A 6,844-nucleotide genomic window follows, 5' to 3' on the forward strand; every position below is an offset into this window, starting at 1 on the left:
CTTTAAGGTCTTTTCCAACCCAAACCATTCCATGATTCTGTGATTCTACATGAACTGTCTGTGCCCTAATGTGGCTAAAAAGACACTGCAGAATACATGGATAATGTGGTGATGACTCCAACAGAACAGACCAAGATAAATACCTGGAAAAGGCAGGGAAAAGATAAGATTGTTCCACACTATTGTTTTTGAATTGCTTTTTAATTCACCCCTGGAGTGCCCATATTCCAATCCACTGCACAATCCTGTGTGAGACTATTCCTCTTTAAACCAGTGACATTTAAAAAGGAACCACGAAACCCCCTCCACATGCAGGCTGCAGTTCAGTGAACTGGATGAACAATCTTTGCTCATCCCCACGGGCATGCACAGCTGAATATAGATCATCCAGAAAACCTGCCAGCCGTACGGAGTGGGGCTGGGCACTCCTGAAAACCTGCCAGCCCTGTGGGTTGGGCACTCCTGCCTCTGCTTCAGTGTGGTGTCTCTGCAGAGAATTCCAGCTGCAGGTGGAACAGCCCTGCTGTGCGTTTTGGGCCAAACATGAATTAATAACAACAAATAGTCTTGTTTCCTTTTCCAGTGAACATCCAAATAAGACAGCTTTGGGAGATGGGTAGAGGAAAATATGGCTGTTGCAGATGTTGTACAAAGGATCATGAAATTGTTAATGTTGGAAAAGACCTCTAAGATCACCTAATCCAACCATCAACACAGCACCACCACCACTAAACCATGTGGTGCTTTGGGCACTTGTTTGTCCTTGTTGTCATGAACTGAGAAGGGATGTGCAGATGAGTAGCCAGCGGTCTTTTTTGTCCCAGAGATGGGCAAAACCATGGACATCTCTTAATTTTAGGTGCTCGTACTGCAGACTCTTCCAAGGCAGGGCTGTAATGCTGTAAGAAAATACAGGGAATATTTCAGTGAAAAAACAGTTGTAGTGGTATTTCCTCTTGAGCCCTGAGCAGACAGGGGAGACCCAGGGGCAGTGAGGGCGTGGGTTTGTGTCCCAGCTCAGGGGCTGCTCAGGCTTTGTCCCTCCATGTGCTGGGTGGGATTTGCGTTTCCCTGGCGCTGGTGATGTCAGGAGCTGCCAGGACAAAGGGGAACAGGAGGCTTGGAAACAAGGATCAAGGAAAGAGAAAAGCCAAGTTTTAAAAAGCGAACGCTTAGTCATAGAGACACAGACGCAGGAGCGCTGGCAGGGGCCTATTTCCATCCTGAAACTCCCCCTCATTCCCAGACTTGCTCTGGCTGTGTTTGCTGTTGAGATAACATCCCCTTCCCCCACCACCCACAGATAACTGAAGGAGCAGCCGTTGAAAAAGGAGGGGGAAAAAAAAAAAAAAGAAAGGCAGTTGCCTTGCTCTGCCTGCAGGAGAAATGTCAGGAAGTGTCTGGTGGTGGGTGGGATGAAAGGAGGAAGCTGAACTCTAAAGAGAATATTCTAGCTCTGCTCGTGCAAACAAATGCCCCTCTGTATTCTGCTTGGTAAGAACATCCAGGAGCAGGTCCTCCTGCGTGCAGGAGCGTGGAGTAAATTACACACTTCTGAGTGATTTATTTGTATACGCTGCATTACCCCCAGCACTCCATGAACTGGAGGGGAAAAGATGGAAACAGCTCGGGAAAAGCACAAGCATCATCAATAATTAATAGTGACTTTTTTTTTTTTTTTGTTTTGTAATAGGAATGATCCAATATTAATTATGAAGTTAATTTCTGTTTAGATGGTTTGTGTATGTGTATGAAATTTGGACCAGCATTTAAGTTCAGTGCAATCATGCTTTTATTCTAATTACAATAATTATAAATCTATTTTGCATCCTCTTTTTAAGTCTCAATAACACAGGCTTTTGTTTCCAAACATGCCAGACAGCAGTTTTTGCACACCAAATATGGCAGCTCTCAGATCCCCAAAGTGAATCTGGTTATAAATACATAAGAAATTGTTTTGATTCATTCTCCATGTGCAAATGTGAAAATAAACCCAGAACATGGGTCAAGATAAGTACTTTGGATTTCTAAAGTCATAGAGTCAACAGGGAGGAAAGAACCTAATTGCACACATCATGAAATATTTAAACAGACAGTGACCAACGTGGAGATGTGGGATGCAGACTTTTGTAGCTAATTCTATGTTACAAACAGCTGATGCTGCTCTGCATCAGGGATTCTGCATCTTTCTTACTCTGGAGCCTCAAAAATCGTCAGCGCACCATTTTGAAGCTTATTTTTTTGTACTGGATGATCTGCTGGGAAAAAATCTACGGCAGAAGCACAAAATCCAGATGGAGAACTGAGTTTCTTATTTAAATGCAGACCACCAGCTCGATGCCCTCTTGGGACATGGGTGCATCTCACCCCCAGCAGATCAGTGGGTGGAGGTTGCTACAAGAGCAAGCAGAAAATTTCTCTTTGTTGCACATGGTTTTCTTATACAGCCATTATCTGTATTCCAGCTAAATTCATGCCTTTCTTGTGCTACCAGAACAGACTTACTGGAAAGTTTTTCTAATGGAAACACAGTTTATAGTAACAGAAATTTTGTAGCAGGTTCAAAGGCAGATTCTTTTGTTGAAGCAGAAGAAAGGAAAAGTGACTTTTCTCTTCGCTTTTGGGTCTTTCCTTTTGTTTTGCTATCTGCTCTTGTCTCCCTGCAGAAAAAGCCAAACTCCCACCCCAAGTAAACCTCCTCCCCGTGACATTCCCGTGGTCCTTTGGCAGTGAGAGAGTTCATGCTGGCACCAAGCTCACGCTGTGAGCTCCTGGAGTAAAACGGGGTGAGATCAGTAAAACGAGACATCTCAGACTGCTTGCAGGCTCTGCTAGTCATCATGTTACCGTGATGTTTAGATTTTATTATTTGCCATAATAAGATGTCAAAACTAATTTTCAAAAAGGGATTTGTTAGACTTTCACAAAATCTGATTGTGCTCAAGGTCTGGGATAGGTGTCAGGTTGTCAGGGGAGTAATCCCCTGGGAAGTCTCTTCAATTGCCTGATGCTACAGCAGGATTCATTTTATCTTTGTCTTCAGAGAGTCACTGAAAACTGACATGAATAACCTCTGGAGTTCTTTGGCCAATTGTGTTGTTTGGAGAACTTCACTCGAATCTTTATTGGAAATTACTGCCCACTCACAAATTCTGGTTGCTGCTTTTTAGTATCACCCTGAATTCATGCTGTGACTACATCACTTTTTCCAAATGTAGAATAAAACTGTTTAATTTAATATTTCCACCCTTTTTGTGTTATGGAAAAAAAAAGAAAAGGTTTTGATTTTCTGTTCCCTTTTTTGTGTTTGTCTTTTGGAAATAGCAGTGGATTAAAAAAAAATATATACAGAGAAGACATTGCCAGTCCTTAGATTTTTGAGGAAGTCATGGTATCCTGATGAAATAGAGCATTGTGAGTCTACTCCCTTCTGCCCCACTGACATTCCATGCATAGCCAAACATTAACCCGAGCTCAGCTCAGAATTGCTGGGATTTTGCAGAGTGGATCTATGTTTCCCTGCTTGTCCCTGTGAGATGGAAGAACAGGATTCTATCTAACAGTAACATCCCGTTCTTGCCACGTATTTATTGTCACGGAATCCCACAATGGTTTGGGTTTGAAGGGATTTTAAAGCCCATCCAATTCCACCCCCTGCCATGAGCAGGGACACCTTCCACTATCCCAGGGTGTTCCAAGGCCAGTCCAGCCTGGCCTTGGACACTTCAGGGATCCAGGGGCAGCCACAGCTTCTTTGGGCAATCTGCACCCACCCTCACAAGGGAGAATTTCTTTCATATATCAAGCCTAAATTTCCCCTCTGCAATGGGAAGCCATTCCTCCAGTTTCTGATGCAAAGCCCCTCACCAGTTTCCTGGAGGCCCCTGCAGATCCTGGAAGATGCTGTGGGCTCTCCAAACAGCCTTCTCTTCTCCAGCTGAACAGCCCCAGCTCTCCCAGGCTGTCTCCACAGAGAAGGTGCTGGAATCCCTTTTTCAAATTCATGTTCCTCCCCTGGACTTGCTCCAAAAGTTCCATATTCCCCTTCTGTAGGGAGCACCAGAACTGGATGCAGTATTCCCGGGTAGTCTGAGAGAATCCCCTCCCTCAACCTGCTGGCCTTCTTCCTTTGGATGCAGCCCAGGGCCCAGCTGGCTTTCTGGGCTGCATCTGAGGGACTGTGATCAGCAGGTGACAAAACATGACAGAGTTTTAAATTCTCTTAATCAGAAAAAAAACCAAAACCAAAACCAAAATTAAATTCATTTTAGTAGAAAACCATAGAAAAATTAAATTCTCTTAATAGATGACATGGATGCTGTTAACTGTAGGGCAGTGGGATAAATTCTAGTTACGTCTATCTCATTTCTCTCCACAGCTCAAGGACATGTCTGGATTGACAGACATGGATTTGTCGTACAACTGTGCTGAGTGCTCCCGCAAGGCAGTGAGCACCCTTAACTCCAATTAACATCACTGGGAATGGAGGGCTCTTGGAGCCTCTTGGAAGACAGTTTTGTCAAGCTCAGCTGTCCAAGGTTCACTCTGCCCACTGGCAGAGCAGACACAGGCAGCAAGAGGAGGGAAAGACCAGCTCATCCAGATTGTGTGATCTTGTCAAGTCACAGAACTTCCCCACCTCAGAGCTCTCTCTTTTTAAGCCTATAGGCATATTTGTCATGGTTTAGAAGAAAAACCTCTTGGAGAGCAGATTTAATCTGTGCCCAAGGAGAGGTGAAAACAGCACTGGAGGGAGAGGAATCTTCATCATTGAGTGCCAAGGAAAGTTGCTATGATCTGAAGAGCCACTGCAGCAGCTCTTGGCCGCTCCTGCCATCCTGCCTCAGCTTCAGGTACCACGTGTTGCTGTTGGCATTTTGCTTCCTCCTTTATTCTATCAAAGGTCACACTTCCTCATGACACCGTGGTGAGCCCCAGAATGATGAAATGTTCTACAGGAATCCCTTTTCTTCCAGGCAGACTTATCCCAGTGCACCACAGACTTGGTTTAGGAAAAACTGCAGCAGGGCAAGGACTCTACCCTGCACCTTCTGGGTGCCTCCCTGCTCTGCTCTCCCTTCCCACTCCTCCCTTTGCTTCCTGATTCTTAAAATTCCTGAGCACCTCTAGTTCTGGGACATACTGGAATTTGTGCACACAGCCCTTAAACTGTTTTCTTCTTGGTCAAAATAGTCCAGGGAGTGCAGACATGGCATCTCCTCCCAACGTTTAATTGCTTCTTCAGTGGGAAGGGATGTTAGTGGGATTCGTGTTTGTTTGTACTTGGGACACTTAGAGAACCTCATGGGGTAATTATTCCTAATTAGCAGCTTGGACACACGCTGCTCCTTCCTCCTACAATCTGCAATTAATAATACAGACATAATTCAGATTTCTCCTTGCCAGTCTTGTGTTTATGTTTATAACAGGAGGAAACAGTTTAGGGGGGAAAAAAATTATCTGAATCAATCACCTGCTGAGATCCACACAGGGATTACCTGAGGATTACCCTGTGCTTGTGGCAGCTGAGACACTCAGAACTTTGGGCACCTCTGTGTCAGCCTGATTCCCTCTCTCATATTCCTCTAAGGTCTTTTCCTCATTAGTCACGGACTGCTTCTTACCATGGCTTAATTCAATTTTTAGATCAGTTGTACAGTATGAAAAATCCTCAGAAGTACTAACACTAGTGTTATTTTTAAATAGATTAATATTTTGAGGGTAAGAAAGGTCTGGAGTTCTTCTTTTTTTGCTTCTCTCAATGGCCCCTATTAAACTGAACTGATGTATATGTGCACTGAACATCCCAATAGACAGGTCAATGTGAAGGATGGAGAAATACTTCAACTCTTACTCCAGGTGTCATAGAGAATTTCTAGTCTCAGATATATTTATTTACAGTGGAACATACTGGGGAGAACGTTCCAAACTTTCTTCCTCAGTGTCTGTTTTTGTATGAAATCAGCCAGCTGCCCAGCACGAACACTTAACAAAACAGGTGGTTGTTAAGTTAAGGGAGGTTGTTTTTACTTCAAGTCCTGCTCAGGCATCAGTTTTTCTTTGATTTGAAGACCAGGATAAACACTCATATTGCAGCTGCAAAACATGGACTCTTACCCTGGCCTCTACTAGATCTGGAGAAATTCAAAGCCACTTTGTGGACTTCAGATCAATTCTACAGATTTTCATTGTATAGATTTTTCATAGTCATAGAATGACAGAATATTTCCAGCTGGAAGGGACTCAGAGAGATCATTGAGTCCAACTCCTGGTCCTGCCCAGACACCCCAACAACCCCACCCTGTGCCTGAGAGCATTGTCCAAATGCTCCTGGAGCTCTGGCAGCCTTGGGGCCAGGACCATTCCCTGGGGAGCCTGGTCAGTGCCCCACCACCCTCTGGGGAAGAAATTTTTCCTAATATCCAACCTAACCTCCCCCTGCCACAACTCCAGCCCTTCCCTTGGGTCTGTCCCTGGACACACAGAGCAGAGATCTGAGCTGGCCCTCCCATTTCTGTTCTGATTTTTGTTGTGCAGATTTTTGCAGAATTACGAGAAGAATTGTACTCCTTATTTATTTTGAAGAATGATAAAAATTAGTAGCTCCCAAAAATACAGTTCACTTATATTGAAGACACAACAAAGTCAAACTCAACCCTTTTCCACTCAGTATTATTTGTTTCCTGAAGAGACAGAACCAGATGTGACAGCGAGGCGATGCCAGTTGTTTGTGAGTGATAAGAGCCAGTCCCAAATTTGTTCTCGCAGTGATTTAACCTCTGAGACACCTCGTGGTGGAAACACTCACTGCTAGCAGCAGGGCCACGGCCAGAATCCATTTTAA

Source organism: Hirundo rustica, chromosome 25 (assembly GCF_015227805.2).
Source record: "Hirundo rustica isolate bHirRus1 chromosome 25, bHirRus1.pri.v3, whole genome shotgun sequence".
NCBI lineage: Eukaryota > Metazoa > Chordata > Aves > Passeriformes > Hirundinidae > Hirundo > Hirundo rustica.